This window comes from Oncorhynchus mykiss, chromosome 4, assembly GCF_057628025.1.
Source record: "Oncorhynchus mykiss isolate SJ-2025 chromosome 4, ASM5762802v1, whole genome shotgun sequence".
NCBI lineage: Eukaryota > Metazoa > Chordata > Actinopteri > Salmoniformes > Salmonidae > Oncorhynchus > Oncorhynchus mykiss.
The window spans coordinates 41,322,092-41,344,176 of record NC_143025.1 but is presented as its reverse complement, the minus strand read 5'-3'; the positions used below and the strand labels follow the sequence as shown (position 1 = coordinate 41,344,176).

Here is a 22,085-nt window from a genome sequence, read left to right as displayed (position 1 = left end):
GTTTCATGCAGTCAGCGCCGTTGAAAGGATTTCAAAAGGTGGTGTAGAGGAGCCTAAACTCCCCGTTCAAATATCACAGAGTAGGGATCAGGACTCATTAGTAAATACCAACTCCCTGCCTGCATATATTATCTCAGTGTTAATTCAATCTGTGATCACATGCTGTATGGAAGTCAATCAGCTCTCACTTTTTGGGGATTTGGATGGAAAGTCATCGTGTGGAACTTTAAACCTTCGCCTCGCATTGCACACACCCACACACGCACATGCACGCACACACGCACACACACACACCACACACTCATGGCAGCATCAGAGGATGGTCTTCTTGAGTCTGAGCCAATTGGCCCAGCACACAATTGGCCCAGCGTCGTCCAGGTTAGGGGAGGGTTTGGCCGTCACTGTAAATAAGAGTTTGTTCTTTACTATCTTACCTAGTTAAATAAAGGTTCAACAAAATAATGAACTGGACTCCTCTCCCTATCTCTTCTCATGAAGTTGATCCATGAGACAGTTATTAACCCCATCTGTACATGCAATGGGCTTTTAGGGGTTGTTGTTGAGTTTTAGAGTTCACCCTTTTTGAACTAGCAAAATCTTTTTACCCCTCCTTCTCTGTTCACACGACAGTTTTCAGAGGACCGTCATATGTGGCGACACACACGCACACGCCCAGTGAACTACCGTAACTCACGTGAGATAAATCTTGTCTTCATGAAGATGATGTTCAATGAATTAACCGTTCCCTCTTCACAGCCAGCATCACCAATGCACTACTCCACCATGGACTAAATTAACAAAGTAACTCAGGCATGTCCTTTTGTCACGCCCTGACCATAGAGAGCCCTGAGTTCTCTATGGTGTAGTAGGCCAGGGCATGACTAAGGGGTGATCTAGTATAGATAATTCTATGTTGGTGTTAATGTGGTTCCCAATTAGAGGCAGCTGTTTATCGTTGCCTCTGATTGGGGATCATATTTAGGTAGGCTTTTTCCCCACCTGCATTTGTGGGATGTTATTTTGTGTTTTGTGCATGTGCACCACGTAGTCACGTTTCGTTGTTAGGTTTTTGATATATTGTTTTGTTTTGCTAAGTTTCACTTTATAATAAATGATGTGGAACTCAACATCCGCTGTCCCTTGGTCCGTCTCTCCTCGCGTACGTGACACCTTTACGTGGCAATCAAACTATCAAATCACATTTTATTGGTCGCATACACATGTTTAGCAGATGTTATTGCGAAATGCTTGTGTTCCTAGCTCCAACAGTGCAGTAATACTGAATCTAACAATACACACAAATCTAAAAAGTAAAATAATGGAATTAAGAAATATGGAACTATTTGGACTTCAGGGTCCAGAGTATAAATATATATATATATATACAGTACCAGTTAAAAATTTGGACACACCTACCAATTGAAGATTTTTCTTTATTTTTACAATTTTCTACATTTTAGAATAATGGGGAAGACATCAAAACTATAAAATAACACATATGGAATCATGTAGTAACCAGTAACGTGTTAAACAAATAAACAAATATTTTATATTTGAGATTCTTCAAAGTAGCCACCCGTTGCCTGGATGACAGCTTTGCACACTCTTGGCATTCTCTCAACCAGCTTCATGAGGAACGCTTTTCCAACAGTCTTGAAGGAGTTTCCACATATTCTGAGCACTTGTTGGCGGCTTTTCCTTCACTCTCCGGTCCAACTCATCCCAAACCATCTCAATTGAGTTGAGCTTGGGTGATTGTGGAGGCCAGGTCATCTGATGCAGCACTCTATCACTCTCCTTGGTCAAATAGCCCTTACACAGCCTGGAGGTGTGTTTTGGGTCATTGTCCTGTTGAAAAACAAATGATAGTCCCACAAAGCGCAAACCAGATGGGATGGTGTATCGCTGCAGAATGCTGTGGTAGCCATGCTGGTTAAGTGTGCCTTGAATTCTAAATAAATCATTGACAGTGTCACCAGCAAAGCAGCTCCACACCATCACACCTCCTACTCCATGCTTCACGGTGGGAACCACACATGCGGAGATCATCCGTTCACCTACTTTGCGTCTCACAAAGACACGGTGGTTGGAACCAAAACTCTAACATTTGGGCTCATCAGACCAAAGGACAAATTTCCACTGGTCTAATGTCCAGTGCTCGTGTTTCTTGGCCCAAGCAAGTCTCTTCTTGTAATTGGTGTCCTTTAGTAGTGATTTCTTTGCAGCAATTTGACCATGAAGGCCTGATTTCACGCGGTCTCCTCTGAACAGTCGATGTTGAGATGCATATGTTACTTGAACTCTGTAAAGCATTTATTTGGGCTGCAATCTGAGGTGTAGTTAACTCTAATAAACTTATCCTCTGCAGCAGAGGTAACTCTGGGTCTTCCTTTCCTGTGGCGGTCCTCATGAGAGCCATTTTCATCATAGCGCTTGATGGTTTTTGCGACTGCACTTGAAGAAACGTTCAAAGTTCTTGAAATTTGCCGGATTGACGGACCTTCATGACTTAATGTAAGGATGGACTGCCGTTTCTCTTTGCTTATTTGAGCTGTTCTTGCCATAATATGGACTTGGTCTTTTACCAAATAGTGCTATCTTCTGTAAACCACCTCTACTTTGCCACAACACAAACACATTAACCTCTTGACGCTAGAGGGCACTGTTTTTATGTTTGGAAAAATAACGTTCCCAAAGGAAACGGCCTATTTCTCAGGACCAGATGCTATAATATGCATATATTTGACAGATTAGGATAGAAAACACTCAAAAATTTCCAAAACTGTCAGAATATTGTCTGTGAGTATAACAGAACTGATATTGCAGGCGAAACACTTCTATTTTGACAACTCCATGTTCCATAGCCTCCCATTGCTCCATTTAAAGGGATATCAACCAGATTCCTTTTCCTATCGCTTCCTCAAGGTGTCAACAGTCTTCAGACATAGTTTCAGGCTTTTATTTTGAAAAATGAGCCAGAACGATAACATCGCATCAAGTGGTCACATGAGTTTTGCTCGCGCAACAGAGTTTGGATAGGTATTGCTTTTCCCTCTCCTACTGTGAAAGACATTTGATATATTATTGATTAAATATTTTAAAAACAACCTAAAGATTGATTATAAAAAACGTTTGACATCTTTCTGTGGACATTACGGATATTATTTGGAATTTGTCTGCGTTGTCGTGACCGCTCTTTCCTGTGGATTTCTGAATATAATGCGCCAAACAAACGGAGGTATTTTGGATATAAAAATAATCTTTATGAAACAAAAGGAACATTTGTTGTGTAACTGGGAGTCTCGTGAGTGAAAACATCTGAAGATTATCAAAGGTAAATGATTAATTTGATTGCTTTTCTGATTTTCGTGACCAAGCTACCTGATGCTAAGTGTACTTTACTGTATGTTTTGTCATGCGATCGATAAACTTACACAAACACTTGGATTGCTTTCGCTGTAAAGCATAATTTCAAAATCTGAGACGACGGGTGGATTAACAAAAGGCAAAGCTGTGTTTTGCAATATTGCACTTGGGATTTCATGAATATGAATATTTTTTGTATTATTATTTGACTGAGGCGCTATGCTATTCAGCGGTTGCTGATAACAATTATCCCGCTTAAGGGATGGGTAGCGTCAAGAAGTTAAGAAAATCAAATTTTTAACAAGGCACACCAATTAAATGAATGCATTCCAGGCGACTACATCATGAAGCTGGTTGAGAGAATGCCAAGGGTGTGCAAAGCTGTCATCAAGGCAAAGGGTGGCTACTTTAATATAATCTTTAATACAAGAAATATGTTGATTTGTTTAACACTTTTTTGGTTACTACATGACTCCATATGTGTTATTTCATTGTTGTGATGTCTTCGGTATTATTCTACAATGTAGAACATTTAAAAAATAAAGACAAAATGAGTAGGTGTGTCCAAACTTTTGACCGGTACTGAAGAACTAAGGTCTTACAGTGTTCAGCTAATTGAATGTTTTGTTGCTTATCATCTGGACTATAAGTAAAGAAGCATAACTACTTATGTTTATTTCACAAACTTCACCTGACCTCACCAGAGGCAGATTGCTGATAATTAATGGGGTGTTTCTCCTTCATGGAGACGCAGAGATATGAAAGCTGCCCTCCTAGACAGTACTTATGAAAATGACACTTTTTGAAAACGGCTGTCGGCTTAGAGACACAGTGGAGACTGACCCTCAGTGGGCAGTGTCGACACACACACACACAGAACACACACAAACACTTTTTCCCGTCCAGAGACAATGACTGCCAATGAGAAGAAGGTTAATGAGGATCCATATAAATATGACCTACTCTATGATTTGAAATGGCACCCTATTCTCTTCATAGTCCACTTATTCTGACCAGGGCTCTGCTCGAAAGTAGTGCACTGCTATTTGGGACGTACCTTACAACATGAGAAGAGCTATTAGACTGGCAACAAATTGCATGGACGTTTAGTTGGTGATTCATATAGTATGCTCTTGTATGAATCATGAATGTACATACATCATGATCTTTAATATGAAATAATTTGGCTAAAGATTAAACCGCTACAAACATTCCACTTGTTCAGATTAAATCACAAAGTCACAAATCAGAGGAATATATATGAATAATATTCATTGTATTCTTAAAGTCTTAAAAGTCGAGTAATCTTTTTATCCTGATCTCCTTTCAGTGTGGGGATTATGACAAAACTTTGGAGGGTTCAGCACGTTATGGTGCAGTGTGTGTGTGTGTGTTGGCATGTGTGTGTGTTAGTGTGTGTGTGTGTGTGTTAGCGTGTGTGTGTGTTAGCATGTGTGTGTGTTAGCATGTGTTAGTGTGTGTGTGGGCATGTATGAGGTTAGCAGTAAATGTGGGGGAATGTTTAATTAAAGCATGTCCAAACCTATTGACCCGTAGAGTATAGGACACCCTTCATGTGTGTGTGCCCTATATTTCAGTGTGTATGATTTCTGCCCACGAGTATGTGTCAAATGGACAGTAGTTCAGGGAGGCCACGGGGGAATGCTTGTCTGGCAGTTTGTGTGCTTGTATGTAGTAAGCGTGTGTGTGTGTGTGTGAATCGGTGTGTGTGTTGTTCATTCGTCAGCCCTTAGTGACTAGTAGCAGCCCAGTTTCTTCTGAGTCCAACACCTGCCAGTCTCCTGCTCATTGATATTCCTCAGTCTGTGGCCGGGGTTTACCCCGATACAACCCTACTGTCACCCCTCCTCCTTCCCTTTCTTCCCCTCTTTTCCCTCCCTCTCTCTCCTAGCTGTATCCCCTTCATTACCTATCTCTACTCGCTCTTTCTCTCTCTTTCCCTCTCTCTATGTCTCTCTCATCTGTCTCTCCACCCATCCATCCATCCTTTGTGTTGGTGTATGTATAATTCATGGTGTGGGGTGTGTTTGTGTAAGCGTAGACTAATGATGCAGTAAATCTCACTCAGCCAGCCAGGGTGTGGGGAGGGATACAGGGGAGTTTAGGCCCACACATCAGGGGGGGAGACAGGAAGATGTAAGGGGAGGAGGCACTCATATTACGCCCTCCTGACACACTCTCTCCCGCTCTGTCGTTTTCTCTCTCTCTACCTGTCTTTTTTTCATCTACTTTTATCCATCCTCTCTCTGTCCTCTTGTCCATTTCTTTCTTTCGTTTTTGCCTTATTTAGTGTTCCCTCTCTCCGTCTCCTGTTTCTAATATATCATTTAACATATATACCATTAAGCAGACACTTTTATCCAAGGCGACTTAGTCACGCGTGCAGACATTTTACACACGAGTGGTCGCGGGAATCGAACCCACCATCGTGGCGTTGCAAGTGCCACGCTCTGCCAACCTGTTTTCTCTCTCCTCTCCTCTCCTCTCCTCTCATCTCTTCCCCAAGGCCCTTTTCTGACTTTGAGGCAGCTCACTGGATCATCGAGTTGACTAGTGTGAGCAGAGATTCCATCATGTGAGAGAGAACAAATGCCACCATATGCCTTACAGTCTATAGTGCACCCTATGGGCCCTCGTCAAATGTAGTGCACTACATAGGGATTATGGTAGCATTTGGGACACTGCTAGAGATAGCCAATCAGTAAAACACAGCAGAACTATCTATGTGATAGAGGTGTACAGTGCATGTACAGCCACTTCAGCCACTGCATTTATCACGCAGTCACGCCCCTACCCGAGTCTGAAACCTCGGTTTCATTATCCTAATTCACAGACTAGTACCTGTTTATTACCCCCCCCCCCCCCCCCCCCCCCCCGCATTATCTTAGGCCTAATTGATGGCCTGTCAAGAGTATTAAAAACAGCACCAGTGTAGCTCTCTCTTCATCATGTGGGGGCGGGTGTTAAGAGCACCTCTATCAAATAAACCTCTTTCCATTACACTCATCACTGAGCCTGTGCTACGCATGATAGTGATATTCCCTGTTTTATGTGGTGACTGGTAAGTTCTCCAAATGTAATGGATTTTCGGGAAGGCAACTTAATATTAATGTCCCCTGCTTTTCTCTGGCTGTGACGTATCGGCTGCTGTGTTCCTGGTTATTACAACCTGTAGAATAGAAGACATTATTGAATCTATTCCTCACCTTTATTGCCTCGTTTGGGTGAAAACATTGTGCTTTTCACTACAGCTGTGCATCTTTTCCTCCAGCGGTGCTTCTGGGGTCTTACATGTGTGCGTTTCTCCGTGTGTGTGTGTGTGTGCGCGTGAGTACATGCGTGTTCGTGTGTGTACCATATATGTCTGCAGCATGATACCAGGCAACGCTGAGCTTCCCTTGCTTCGTCATCATCCATCCTGCCATAATCACAGACCCGTCGAGTCCTGCCTCCCTCTGTGATGACATCCATGCAGCGTGGTGTGACAATGACTTAATAATACCTCATACCACCTTCCCCATACTCCCCTCTACTCCCCTTTCCCTATACAGATGCCTGCCACGCAGACGCCACGCAACAAATGGATTATCTTTACATTAGCCCGCTGGGTTATGAGCTATCTGAAGCAATCATCGGGGAGGTTAGTTTTAGCTGAGGAGCAGAGCAACAGATGTTGGTGTGTGTGTGTGTGTGTGTGTGTGTGTGTGTGTGTGTGCGTGCACGGGTTTGTTCATTCGTCATTTTTGTGTGAGTTCATGTGTCATGCGTGTCTGTGTGTGTGTGTGTGTGTTCATTTGTTATGTGTGTGTGTGTGTGTGGACGCTGGACTGGTATGATATGCAGCTCCGCTCCCTTCCCTCCCCAGTGAAAGGGAATTAGGGAGGCAGTTAATCAAAAGTGCATTAGCATACGATTGCACACACCACCCTTCTACCCCACTCATAATAGATGCTTAGTCTGGAAACGTGGGCTGAATAACAAAACCCACCACCACTACCTCCACCATCACACTACCTCCTTAGTTTTCCACCCTGCCCTATCTTTCCTCCCTTTGTCCTCTTCCCTCCCCCCCCATCTCCCCACCACTCTCCACCTCTCTTCTCTCTCTTCCTTTTCCCCCCCTTTGTCCTCTCCTCTGCTTTCCCCCGTCTCCTCCTCCTCTCTTCCTCTCCCCATTGGCTCTTCACCCCAACCATCTCTTTCTCCCGTTCCCTCCTGCATCTCTGACTTCACACCCTCTCTCTCCATGATGAAGAGGTGACAACAGTAGACCTCCACACACAGCCTGTCAGGTTGTCTATGTTGGGTAGCGAAGAGGGTCTGGCAGGCCCCACCCTAGTCAAATCACCCATCTCCTCCCTAGCCGTTCGCTAATCCAATGTCGAGTGGAGAGAAACCCCAGACACGTTGATCTGCAAATTGCTCATATACCCTGGTTCAGTGTAATATAATGCCAAGACTGTTTGAATACGTTAGCAGAGCTGATTCTCCTGAGGTCGAAATAGCTGTGTCTCTCTCCTTCAGAGCTATGTGCTGGTTGCTGTACTGTAAGCCCACTAGGCACTTAGTTAGCAATTAGCTGGCCATTGTGTTTGCATCTGATTCTAGCCGTGTCAGCTGAGTAGAGGGCCTCTAGTTGAATGATTTTAGCAGAGAGTGGAGGTGATTGGTATGTAGGTGGGAGGAGTGTGTGTTTTGTGCTTGTTAGTGTGTGTAATGAACATAACAAGATTCAACAACTGAGATATGAACTGAACAAGTTCCACAGGCATGTGACTAACATATATATAATAATGTGTCCCTGAACAAAGGGGGGGGGGGGGGGCAAAATCAAAAGTAACAGTCAGTATCTGCTGTGGCCACCAGCTACATTAAGTACTGCAGTGCATCTCCTCCTCATGGACTGCACCAGCTATGCCAGTTCTTGCTGTGAGATGTTACGCCACTCTTCTACCAAGGCACCTGCAAGTTCCGCAGACATTTATGGGGGGAATGGCCCTAGCCCTCACCCTCCAATCCATCAGGTCCCAGACGTGCTCAATGGGATTGAGATCTGGGCTCTTCGCTGGTCATGGCAGAACACTGACATTCCTGCCTTGCAGGAAATCACGCACAGAACGAGCAGTATGGCTGGTGGCATTGTCATGCTGGAGGGTCATGTCAGGATGAGCCTGCAGGAAGGGTACCACATGAGGGAGGAGGATGTCTTCCCTGTAACACACAGCGTTGAGATTGCCTGACACACCGCCCCAGACCATTACGGACCCTCAATCTCCAAATTGATCCCGCTCCAGAGTACAAGCCTTGGTGTAACGCTCATTCTTTCAATGATAAACGCGAATCCGACCATCACCCCTGGTGATGCAAAACCGTGACTCGTCAGTGAAGAGCACTTTTTGCCATTCCTGTCTGGTCGAGCGATGGTGGGTTTGTGCCCATAGGCAACGTAATTACCTGTGATGTCTGGTGAGGACTTGCCTTTCAACAGGCCTACAAGCCCTCAGTCTAGCCTCTCTCAGCCTATTGTGGACAGTCTGAGCACTGATGGAGGGATTGTGCGTTCCTGGTGTAACTTGCAGCAGTTGTTGCCATCCTGTACCTGTCCCGCATGTGTGATGTTCGGATGTACCGATCCTGTGAAGGTGTTGTTACAAGTGGTCTGCCACTGCGAGGACAATCAGCTGTCCGTCTTGTCTCCCTGTAGCGCTGTCTTAGGCGTCTCACAGTATTGCCCTGGCCACATCTGCAGTCCTCATGCCTCCTTGCAGCATGCCTAAGGCACGTTCACGCAGATGAGCAGGGACCCTGGGCATCTTTCTTTTGGTGTTTTTCAGAGTCAGTATAAAGGCCTCTTTAGTGTTCTAAGTTTTCATAACTGTGACCTTAATTGCCTACCGTCTGTAAGCTGTTAGTGTGTTAACGACCGTTCCACGGGTGCATGTTCATTAATTGTTTATGGTTCATTGAAAAAGCATTGTAAACAGAGTTGTAAACCCTTTACAATGAAGATCTGTGAAGTTATTTGGATTTTTATGAATTATCTTTGAAAGACAGGGTCCTGAAAAAGCAACGTTTCTTTTTTTGCTGAGTTTATATATGCCTTACACGATGTGTTCTCACTAGTGTTGCCACCTTCAAAAAGTGTGAGATTAAAGTTGTGGAGGAGTCAGAGAGTGCTCCTGGCCCTGACTCTGATCTTAGTCGGCCATATCTTTCCATTTGAAAAGTTATGTCCAAAAAACTGTCGATAAGTCTGTCAATTTACCTCACATTGTCTGCAACGCAGCACTAGTCCTACCTGTCAGTACATACTGTGAGAGAGAGAGAGAGAGAGAGAGAGAGAGAGAGAGAGAGAGAGATCCAATCGAGGTCCCTGAGGTTCTACCACTAATAAACACTGACCTTTAGAAGGAGAACAAACTTTTAATGATACCATCAGCTGGCAGGGTATTAGCAAGAGGGTCTGACTACCTTGGGTTCCAGACTGTTTCTGCATTCAAAGCTACCTGTACTCTGTTGCCTTGCCAATAATGCAGTAAGTTGGCTAAAGCAGGAACAGAATGGCAACCAGGCTTGTTTCCCAACCTTGGGCCTTGTACATTAGGCTAACTATATTATTGACTATAAGTAATACGTCCTATATTGTACTTTATAAACCTAATGATAATTCATGTAGTGTCATTCCTCTGTAGTTTGTTTTGCCTGTTGACGGGTAACTGCAGTCAGTGATTGGCACTTGATCTCAGATCCCTCCTTCCGCTGAGCTGCAAATAGCCAATCATACCAATTCCAATCTATCCTTTGCTGTCAATCTTTCATTTAGTCCAGTGAGCCGACAGGCAAATTACAGTGTGTGTGTGTGTTAGGATGGTCATTATCGGTCTGTGTAGAGGCTCTGAGTTTAGATGGCCCCGTATGTATGACAGTAGCCTCAGGACGCGCACACACACACACACACACACACACACACACACACACACACACATACACACACACACACACAGACACACACTCACAACTGACACACAGCAGTGAGACTATGGAATACAGTTGCCTCCAGCTTGAGGATTGGCTGCATTGAGGAAGTAAGTGCATTACCCAAGAGGCCTCAGTTACTCCACAGATCTGAGCAGCCTATATAAATTAATTAAACATCACAACCTTCCTATTCAAACCCAGCCTGCTATATTGTCCTGATCAGATATCAACCACCTTATAAAACAGTCAATAACTAGCTCATCCCCCCCACCACATATACCCGTATATAAACACACACACATACTCACACACACATACACACGCACGCAGAAATGCACATACACACACACACACACACATCTCCTCATCTCCCGTCTCCATTCAAACCCAAATCACTGCTTGGATACACAGGGACACACCAGACTGGCTCGCCATTCGCCCGGTCACAATAGCCATCTGCTGATGAGGAGATGGCTAGCTGCTCACTCAAATGGGATTTTAGGAAGAGACTTGATTTTGGTTCCTGAAAAGAAAAAGAAAAAAACGAATTTAAAAGCAGACACATTTAAAACCGACTCACGCGAGACCCAGCTATTCAACGGAGAGAACAGATGAAGCGATAGAGCCCGGCCAAGAGAAGAGAGGAAAAGAGAAGCCTGCTTCTCCCGGCCAATTTCTACCCAAGCCCAAAGCCCAGAGCCACCAAACAGAACCTGAATAGATGAAACCTGGCAACACTAACACTGCTGAAACACACACAGGAAAATATCCACCGAGATGGCACCCTATAGGGAATAAGGAATAGGGTGTCATTTAGGACCAAAACAGTATTCCTTATATGGGCCTTGGTCAAATGTAGTGCACTATATACAGTACCAGACAAAAGTTTGGACACACCTACTCATTCCAGGGTTTTCTTTATTTTTCCTATTTTCTACATTGTAGAATAATAGTGAAGACATTACAACTATGAAATAACACACATGGAATCATGTAGTAACCAGAAAAAGTGTTCAACAAATCCAAATACATTTTATATTTGAGATAGTAGCCACCCTTTGCCTTGATGACAACTTCTGACTGGTACTGTAGGTTATAGGGTGCCATTTCAGACGCAGGCACAGCCTCAATGCGACTCGAGATCAAAAACATTTTCAAATATCAACACTAAATTGTGCAAAGACAACTCGACAAATAGAACTCTGTTGCCAGAGTAAGTTTCATCTATTCGGGTTCTGTAGGTGTGTTTACAACGCACAATTGAACTCTATTTGAATAAAAGTAACTCTGCTAAAGACAACATTTGATCCCAGTCCAAAAAGAGTGAAACTTACTCTGGCAACAGAGTTATATTTGTTGAGTTGTATTTGCACAATTTAGTGTTGATATTTAACTATGCATCATTACGTTTCACACTGTACAGTGTTATTTTTTACTCTCTACAGTGTTCAGTATTCTAGAGTTAATTGTTTTGATTCATGTTTATTCCTACCACTGGTGTACCAGGCCCCGCAAGGCGGGAGGGGGCCCACGAGCTCTGTCATCGATGTCCATTTAAAATATATATATTTTAACAGTAACCCTCCATGTGTACTAGTAAGACATGTCCATGTGTACTAGTAAGACATTTCCATGTGTACTAGTAAGACATTTCCAAATGTACTAGTAAGACATTTCCATATACACTAGGAAGCTAAGTGTTTGTTTCTTGGGTGCGGGAATTTGCCTCAGGCCTTAAAAAATGCAACTGATTGAAAGTACAAGGGGGATATCGGAGAACAAATGCCGTAGTCAAGGCTACAAAGGTGCCCGTGCAATGAGGGGCGTTAAGCGCAAATCAGATCGAGAGCCTGATGCTTTATACGTAGTTCTTTATGAGTTTTGGTTTAGAAAACGATCTCTCCGCAGAAGTGACAGTTACAGGGATGGTAAAAACAGCGTGATTGCCCTAGCAATATCAGGGAAACTGTGCAGAAGGGAGGAGTGCTTCAAATACAACAATTCTGCAATATCTTTAATTGTGCCTCTCATTCTCCTTAATTGCCGGCCTCAACATAGTACGGAAAGAGATTAACTGTATTGGAAGCTCTGGGGGCAGGTCGTCTGGATACTGGACAGCCATTAAATTGGTTGATGCAAACAGATTATCATATTTAGTGGACAACAGTTCTTGTGGGCTTGAACAAAAAAGCGATTTGCGATTTTCGTTCATGCTGGTGAACTGGTGTTTGAGTTGTGTGGTTGCAATATAAAACAGTCCCTTATCTCTGGTATATCTTGACGTGCATCATTTAAGTTTAAATTGTGTGCAGCGCAATGAACAAATAATGCACAATACCCAGTGTAGAAAACAGTGGACCTACAGGCCATGGTGAAAACATTTGCACGCAAAAAAAAGGAGGACTTCAGGAAACCGGGGAGTCTCTCAAGTTGGAGTTAGTTTGATTTAGGCCTAATTTATTTTAGCTTGAATATTGCAGCCCACTTGTGCAGGCCATTTATTAGCCAGACAAAACACGCGGAGTTCAACATTAAATAGTGGCTGAATTTATCCTCAAGCCAACTACTTTTTTCCCGCTCATTGTTAGGCTATTTGACGTGTTATTCTTATAAAACGTTGATAAATAGCACCTAAATCGCAGCTAAAGACGGTATATAGTTATAGATAGTGTACCGCATAATGAAACAACCCTTTGTAAGCTAGTGTTTTGAGGGTGGACTGACTGTACTATTTGGCATTAATAGACTGGTTTTTACACACAACAGCTTTCTATCCAAAAGAAAGGAGGACTAAGGCACTCTTCATATAATTCATTCAAATCCATTTATTTGTATGGCATATTCAATGGAAACAAAGTTTAGAAACTCCTACGCGTTTCGACCGCATGGCCTACGTGGAGTACTATCTATCCAAGCTGGGAGAGAGCCCGGACGGCTCATGTCATGCAGGTTCAGGTAGCCTTAACAGGACAGCTGTATATTCTAAAATATCGATTGGTAGCTAATTAGCATTCTGTTGTATCTGAAATGTATTTGACAATCTGCATGTTTGAAATTCCAACTTTAATTGCTGAAAAAGTAAGTACATTACTGCCACCAGCCAGCAGTCTAAAAACGGCAGCATTGCGACACCGTGTATAGCTCTGTGAAATGTTACGCTTAACCTGAGAAAATGAGTACTACCAATAAAGACGTATCCATTAGCTAAAGCAAAGCTATGCCTTGGCGACATAAAAAGCCTGTCATGTATTCGGAAGGCATGCAGCCACATAGACATCGCAATTTCAGCACCATGGACAGCGAACGGTCGTCTACTTTGTGAGCGGCTGTCTGGTTGACACATTCAGAGAAACTGCGTTACGCCAGTAACGCCTACCAGTGTCATTACACTTTTACTCTGACTCATAATACTAAATACATGTACTATGATCAGGGTAGACACAGATGTGTTTTATTACTACCATAAATTAGTCAACATAAAGTATTGCTTAACAGAATTTGTTTATTACATGAGATGCTAAAAACAGACCAGTCAGTACTAGCTTGGTGTACAATCTTTGAAATAAAATACATTCTGGAGCAGTGGTTCTCAAACTTGACAATGACAATTGAGTCCACGACCCAATATTATAGACTGTTGATGATTTACATTTTGTAACGTTGTATTGCAGCTGCTGCCTTCTTGGGCAGGCTTCACTTGCAAAATAGACTCTGTCTCAATTATGGTGTTAAAGAAAGTCATTACACAGCCGTATTAACTGAGAAAACATGTATTGTCAATTCAAGAGAATAAGCCATTTAATTAGGCGACCAGTTCAGAAGTGGGGTGTAATAAATGATCAGACTCAAAACATGACATTAAAAACAGTCCAATAATATTAAACGAACAGTAACACATACTGTGACCAGTGTTTAAAATAGAAAAACAACAATCATTAGGAATTCTTAATCATCAATTACCATGTGAATAGTTTCACAACCGTGAAACGTTTTTTTTTTTTTTTAAAGGTGTACGTTTTTAACCAGTTCAATAAAATGTAATATGAATGACAGAATTAATTAACAATAATAATTAACATAGTGAACAATAACTAATTAACCTGTTTATTTATTGTGTGCACATAAGCACGCGTGTGTGTGTGTGGCCTATCAGTGGGAAAGCTGGGGGGGGGTTTCTTTAGTTTGACAAGTTCACTGAAGTCTGGGATGATGGTTGACAGGGCAACTCGGAGGTCATGCTGGCTGTCCAGTTTGTTTCTGCTTTTAGTTTTCAGCACGGCCATAGCAGAGAAGCCACTTTCACACAGACAGGTAGTGCTGAACGGTAGCATGATTCATGACAGGCGAGAGCAGGATATTCTCCCATTACGCTGCACCAGAACTGTGGCAGTGTCATTTCTGGGAAGGGCATTTGCAGTCCATCAAATGACAGCTCCACCAGCTGATCCTCTTCGTTGCCTGGCAACGTGACGCTTCCCATCTCCACTCGAAAGGGGTCCAGTGTCCAGTCTCCTGTTCTCCTCCGGGAAGTAGTTGCAAAACTTTCCCTGCAGCTTGACAAGATGCTATTTGACGTTTTTTTCTTTCTTCTTCAGTGCGTCGCGGTGCGCTGTGTTGATCAAACTCTGAATCTCAAAATCAGCATTGGGAAACATGTCAATCCTCCCGTTAGAAACAGGATGTGCCCGAACGGTAAGCTTAATCTTGAAGGCATCCACTTTGTCCCTCCGTTCAAATCGATTGTACCCCCCTCCCTTGCATTGACACATTGAGCAAATTCAGATGATCAAGCATAACCGCCAGATAGGCAACATGGGCGAGCCATTCCTCGCGATCGAAATGTTCGAAGCTCATAAAAGTGACAGGACCATGCAGCGGACCTCTGCATGATAAAGCACCTGCTGGTGCTCCCTCCCCATATCCCTGCAGAAGGCCTGGAGACACCTGGTTTTTGTGGAACTCTTTTTAACATAGTTGACACACTTGATCACATTGTGGAGAGTGGCGTGGAGCTCAGTCACCATGTCCTTCGCTGATAAAGCCCCGCTGTCTAGGAAGCAGTGGTTCCACGTCGCACTCGGTGCTCTCTCCAGGATCCTCTTTACTACTCCAAAGTGCTTTCCCATCATGGCAGCTGCTCCATCAGTAGTCATACCGACTCGCCCGTCCAGGGCCAGTCCCACGGAGCCCAAGTACATATCCATTGTGTTAAAGACTGCCTCTGCAGTGGTGGTGGTGGGCAAATCAGCACTAAAAATGAACTGCTCCTCGAAGTTATTATCCCAGACGTGTCTGACATAGACCATTAGAATTGCATGGTTAGCCACATCTGTGGATTCATCAAGCTGCAGTGCGTCATGGCCATTTGCACTGATGCACTCTGATGTCTGGCGCGTTTTGTCTTCAGACATGTCCTGGATTCTCCTCCTCATGGTGTCATTGGATAGGGGTACAGTTTGAAGTTTGTCGGCGGCTGACTCCCCCACGATTTCAGTGCACACATCAATCGCAGCAGGGAGTATGAGATCCTCTGCACTGATGTGGGTATTTTTTGCACTTAGCAATACACTGGGCAACAAGGTATGATGCGCGAAGTGTTTTTTCTTGTACCGTGCATACATTGTTCAATGAATCTTGTGAGACCTCCAGATATTTTTGGAGGGTTTCATGCTCTCATCTAACAGCTAACAGCTCAATGCATAGGACCCACTGTTGTCAACCCTCACCCTGACTCTCTTCTATATATACTACCGTTCAGAAGTTTGGGGTCACTTAGAAATGTCCTTGTTTTTGAAAGAAAATTTTAAAAAATTGTCCATTAAAATAACATAAAATTGATCAGAAATACAGTGTAGACATTGTTTCCAGCTACAATAGTCATTTACAACATTAACAATGTCTACAGTGTAAAACCATAATTGGTGAAGTCGGGGTTGTATTTTCCCTTCTTGACAGGGACCGCGTTGTCTGCCTTGTTGTTGACATTGGAAGCATTTTAAACATTTTAAAAACTTGTCCATGAGTTTACTGTGACAGCGAGCCTACATGAGTTAGATGACAGCTAACTATCCACATGTGCAATGCCTGCAGAACACGTCTGCATAGTTAGCTGTCAATCAAGCTAGCTGTCAGAAGAAGATCTGTATTATCTGATTGGACATGTCACATAAAAAAAAAAAAACGATGTTGCAGAATGACATTTTTATTAGATCAGTGTGTCAAATGAAATGTTTATTGGTCACATACACATATTTAGCAGATGTTTTTGCGGGTGTAGCAAAAATACATTGGATCAGTGCGTGTGTGGCGAGAACCTTTATCGTATTGGCCAGTGAGTGAGTGCAGTGCAAAAACCCGAAAGAGTCCGAATGTAGCTAGCCATTTCACCACTGTGGAGGCACTGCATGTGTTAATTCAGCAACAATAAGCGGTGCAGCAGTTACCTTTCAAAATGATGTTTTTGTTTTATTCTTTTCTTGCACAATAAGTCCCGCAAACCCCTTAAAATCCTCCAGGTCACAACCCCCCCAGTTGAGAAATAACTGTTCTAGAGCATGAACAGACATTACCAAAAGCGAATAGGGACAGGTGTGGGCTTCAACGAATTGAAGAACCCGTGCCTCCGTTGGGAAATTTCTCCCCACAGATGCATATGGCCTTCTGGTTCCATACTCTCCCTACATGACATGTGCTACTATGTACAATTGTTCTGGTACTGTGTACAAGCGTGGAAATTCAAATCACATGAAGCAGTACTGGACCACAAACAAACTTGAATCATCAGCTCCATATGAACATCTGTATTTCGAATGCTTTGTGAAACAAAATATCATTAACGTCAAAAACACGGGGCCCATTTCTTGTCAGGTACAACAGGTGCATGTCTAAAGCAAAGGTAACCAGGCATACGTTATGTGTCATCTTTTACAAGAATAGACTGGATTTTGTGAAATATTGTCATCTCACAGTGTACTTTAACGCAAAAAAACTAATCTTAACCGTATGCGTTCCCTTGAATTTTGGCCCATTTTACACACAAAACCTTAGTTGAAGAAGGCACCTGGAATGTGTTTTGCTATCTCATGAGCTCTTTCCATTACATTCAAGGCAACCATCCTGGACAAATATCCAATCTTTATACAGTGCATTCGGAAAGTATTCAGACCCCTTGACTTTTTCCACATTTTGTTATGCTTCAGCCTTATTCTACAATAGTTTTTTTTTTTCAATCGACACACAATACCCCATAATGACAAAGCAAAAAAAAAAAAAAAAAAAGCATACATTTTTAAAAACATTTTTGCAAGTGTATTAAAAATACAAAACTGAAATATCACTTTTATGTAAGTATTCAAACCATTTACTCAGTACTTTGTTGAAGCACCTTTGGCAGTGATTACAGCCTTGTGTCTTCTTGGGTATGACGCTACAAGCTTGGCACACCTGTATTTGGGGAGTTTCTCCCATTTTTCTCTGCAGATCCATTGAAGCTCTGTCAAGTTGGATGGGGAACGTCACTGCACAGGTGCAGCAATTGATTGGACATTATTTGGAAAGGCACACACACTTGTCTATATGAGGTCCCACAGTTTACAGTGCATGTCAGAGCAAAAACCAAGCCACGAGGTCGAATTAATTGTTTGTACAGCTCTGAGACAGGATTATGTCGAGGCACATATCTGGGGAAGGGTACCAAAACATTTCTGCAGAATTGAAGGTCACCAAGAACGCTGTGGTCTCCATTCTTAAATGGAAGTAGTTTGGAACCACCAAGACTCTTGCCAAACTGAGCAATCGTTGTAGAAGGGCTTAGGTCATGGAGGTGACCAAGAACCCGATGGTCACTCTGACAGAGCTCCCAAGTTCTTCTGTGGAGGGAGAACTTTCCAGAAGGACTACCATCTGCAGCAATCCACCAAAAAGGGCTTTATGGAAGAGTGGCCAGACAGAAGCCACTCCTAAGTAAAATGCACAACACCCCTGCTTGGTGTTGCCAAAAGGCACCTAAAGACTCTCAGACCATGAGAAACAAGATTGTCTGGTCTGATGAAGCCAAGATTGAACTATTTGGCCTGAATGCCAAGCTTCACGTCTGGCGGAAACATGGCACCATCCCTACAGTGAAGCATGGTGGTGGCAGCATCATGCTGTGGGGATGTTATTCAGCAGCAAGGACTGGGAGACTCGTCAGGATCGAGGCAAAGATGAACGGAGCAAAGTTCAGAGAGAGATCCTTGATGAAAACCTGCTCCAAAGCAGGGTGAAGGTTCACCTTCCAAAAGGACAATGACCCTAAGCATACAGCCAAGACAACGCAGGAGTTGCTTTGGGACAAGTCTCTGAATGTGTGAAAGTGTTTTGCTTCGTTACACATACACCAGCTATGGAGAGAATTGGCCCGATTTTCTGAATAGATTGCGGATAATACACCATAAAATTATGCTTGGGAAACAACCTCATCCAGGAAACAATTGCTTTAACAGTGTGTGGTGTTGTGCAATCAAGTGCTTCAAATAGACTTTAATACCATTTGAAAACTAGAAAATACAGTGCTTCAAATAGACTTTAATACCATCTGAAAACTCGAGAAAATACAGTGTTGACTATTTGAAGCAAAAAAAAAGCAGAAAATGCCAGTGTTGATCATTTGGACAAACCAAGTCACCAAAGATAAGTGGTGTATTGCATAGTAGACACCAAGACTCAATGATATGGAAGCCCAAATCACTGTTACCCTGAAGTAACTTCACTGCCTGTTGTTTCTTTCCATAAAACCATAGTTGAAGCCCTGAATTCACATGTACAATTTATTCGTTAAATGCTTGGTTCGCAAGTGCTGTAGTAGCAATTTCAACTCATATCGCCCAGCACCCTCCAAGATGTCATGCATGACATCAACTGACAAATTCTCACTTATATGAAAGTACTCTAATGAATTTCCACATGCATCCCTTTAGTTCACAATACTATCTTGGGACTGTCTTCACTAAACTGTCTCTGAAAGTCGACTTCTTCAGCAAGACAAATGGCAGCAATATATTCCACTAAAATATTCCAGAACACCAAATAAACCATGAACAGCAAGGTTGTCACCTGTTACTTGGACAATAGTTCTATGAATTTGGTGATTGTGCAAGTGAACTTTAATTCCATCTCATACAATTGGGTCAAGTAGTGAGCGAAACCTATGGGTTTCTTGAGTATCTTGAGTATGAAATAGAGATGCCAGGTAACTATTGAGCAGAGAGGAATTGCACTTTGGAGAGACATTTCTTAAGGTTGTAGCGGTATTTATTAGAGAGGGTTAAAGAAAGATTTTCGTTCGGGCGCCAGCCAGGTATTAACCATGCCGAAAGTAAATGGCACCCGATTTATGTATGCCACGCTTCGATCCAAGAGGATTAACGGAGTGATCATAGAAGAGCTACATTTTCATTGCACATTTCTCTTTTGAGAACAGAGCATGGTTTTGGAAGAAAGATCCATCACTTAGGTCATAAAGTAGACTTTCTTTGGAACCATCCACAAGCTGCAACATTACATTTATGTGTGCATTTTTGTAAATAGACTAATGTCTGCAAAATAGATTTTTAATTTGCTCAAAACACTGATCTATACTGAACAAAAATATAAATGCAACATAGAAAGTGTTGGTCCCATGTTGCATGAGCTGAAATGAAAGATCCCAGAATTTTTCCATACACACAAAAAAGCTTACTTCTGTTTACATCCTTGTCAGTGAACATTTATCCTTTGCCAAGATAATCCATCCTTCTGACAGGTGTGGCATATCAAGAAGCTGATTAAACCGCATGATCTTTACACAGGTGCACCTTGTGCTGGGGGCATTAAAAGGCCACTCTAAAATGTGCAGTTTTGTCATACAACACAATGACAAAGATGTCTCAAGTTTTGAGGGAGCGTGCAATTGGACTGCTGACTGCAGGAATGTCCACCAGAGCTGTTGCCAAAGAAGTGAATGTTAATTTCTCTACCATAAGCAGTTTCCAACATTGTTTTAGAGAATTTGGCATTATGTCCAACCGGCCTCACAACCTCAGACCACGTGTAACCACACCAGCCCAGGACCTCCACATCCGGCTTCTTCACCTGCGGGGTAATCTGAGACCAACCACCCGGACATCTGATTAAACTGAGGAGTATTTGTCTGTAATAAAGCCGTTTTGTGGAGAAAATTAATTCTGATTGGCTGGGGCTGGCTCCCCAGAGGGTGGGCCTATGCCCTCCCAGGCCACCCATGGCTTCACTCCTGCCCAGTCATGTGAAATCCATAGATTAGGGCCTAATGAATTTATTTCAATTGACTGATTTCCTTATAAGAACTGTAACTCAGTAAAATGGTTGAAATTGTTGTATGTGGCGTTTATATTTTACACCTACTGTTTGATCATTGTTGCCAGTTTCCTGTAAAGACAGACACTACTTCACTGACTCTTTAGCTTTACTCTGGATGTCATCAACTCTCTTCCATGGAACTGACTAAACTGTTCATTGCGGAGTCACCAAATCCTGCTGCTTTGAGTTGATCTATTGTTGCGGCACAATTATCTACAATACTCTTATTATACAGAGCTGAATCACAATGTGAGCTTGGTGCTGGCATATCACCAAAATTGTTAACTGCAAAACTGTTAGCGGCGGTAGAGGGACCTCCACCATCATTATCAGAAACTGCTTCGGTAAGCTCTTCATGTGCCTTGTTAAGATGCTTTGTAAATCCAGACAAAGTGCCAAATACACGTGAACATCCAACCTGACTACACTTTTTAAAATGTAGAGATTTCCCTGGACAATGACCATGAATTAACGTCAGATGTTTTACAAGGCTAATGGCATTTGCTTGGCGGCATTTGCAACAGCAAAAAAACACCCAAATATGTCTATTTTAAACAGATCTGTTGAATGCAACATTCTGGCCCTCAGCTCTGCTACCCTGGGATTCGCCGTTAGTTGTATCAATGTCAATGTCGTTTGTAGAAAAGTGTACATGTTTGCCAGACCCTGACTGTATGAGGTACCGAATACAAAGTGAGCTTTGAAAAGCTCATCAAAAACAGCACGGTGAGCCAGGTACCGGATGTTTGTCAATCGCGATGAAGTAGGCGTGAATGATCGTTCTCTGGGTACCCACGGCAAGCAGATATTGCTGTTGACTTCTGGTGATGACATCCAGATGCTGGTCCCTGCCTATAAGACACTAACTAATATACTGTTAGAACATCTACTATAAGTCTCACAAGCCAGACAGTAGTGATTATAATATGTATTAGTGTTATACTGCCACAGTCATGGTAGTTTAACTAGTAAGAGCTGTTACAGCAGTAGAGTTGATCATAGTGCTCTTTGCTGGGGTAAATCTTTGTACACTTGGGGGGTGAAGGGGTGGGGGTCAGGATTCAGCAACACAATTTGTCTATAACTAATTTGTGTTGAATTGTAACCAGACTTTAATGAGCTTCACAAGACGTTCAGCTGTGTGTCTCGCTTACATCTTTCCCTGCTTGTTGTGGCCTTGAGCAGAGGGAGGCAGAAGATGGACAAGGAAAAGTATGGACGACATGTCAGTGTCCCAACCTAGAAAACAAATGAGGATTCTGACATTGGGAAAACTTTCAGAACATGTCTCCCAGTGCTGGTGCGGGTTCAAATCAACCAGCTTCACCTGAGATTTTACCCACTTCCATTTCAACCACAACCTC

General features: G+C 42.9%; 1 protein-coding gene across 4 annotated transcripts in view; it reads left to right on the top strand.

Annotated features, from left to right (window-relative positions):
• Positions 1-22,085, top strand: part of LOC110521812 (low-density lipoprotein receptor-related protein 8) — a 261,008-nt gene that overhangs the window by 137,591 nt on the left and 101,332 nt on the right. The gene's annotated exons all lie outside the window — the stretch shown is intronic.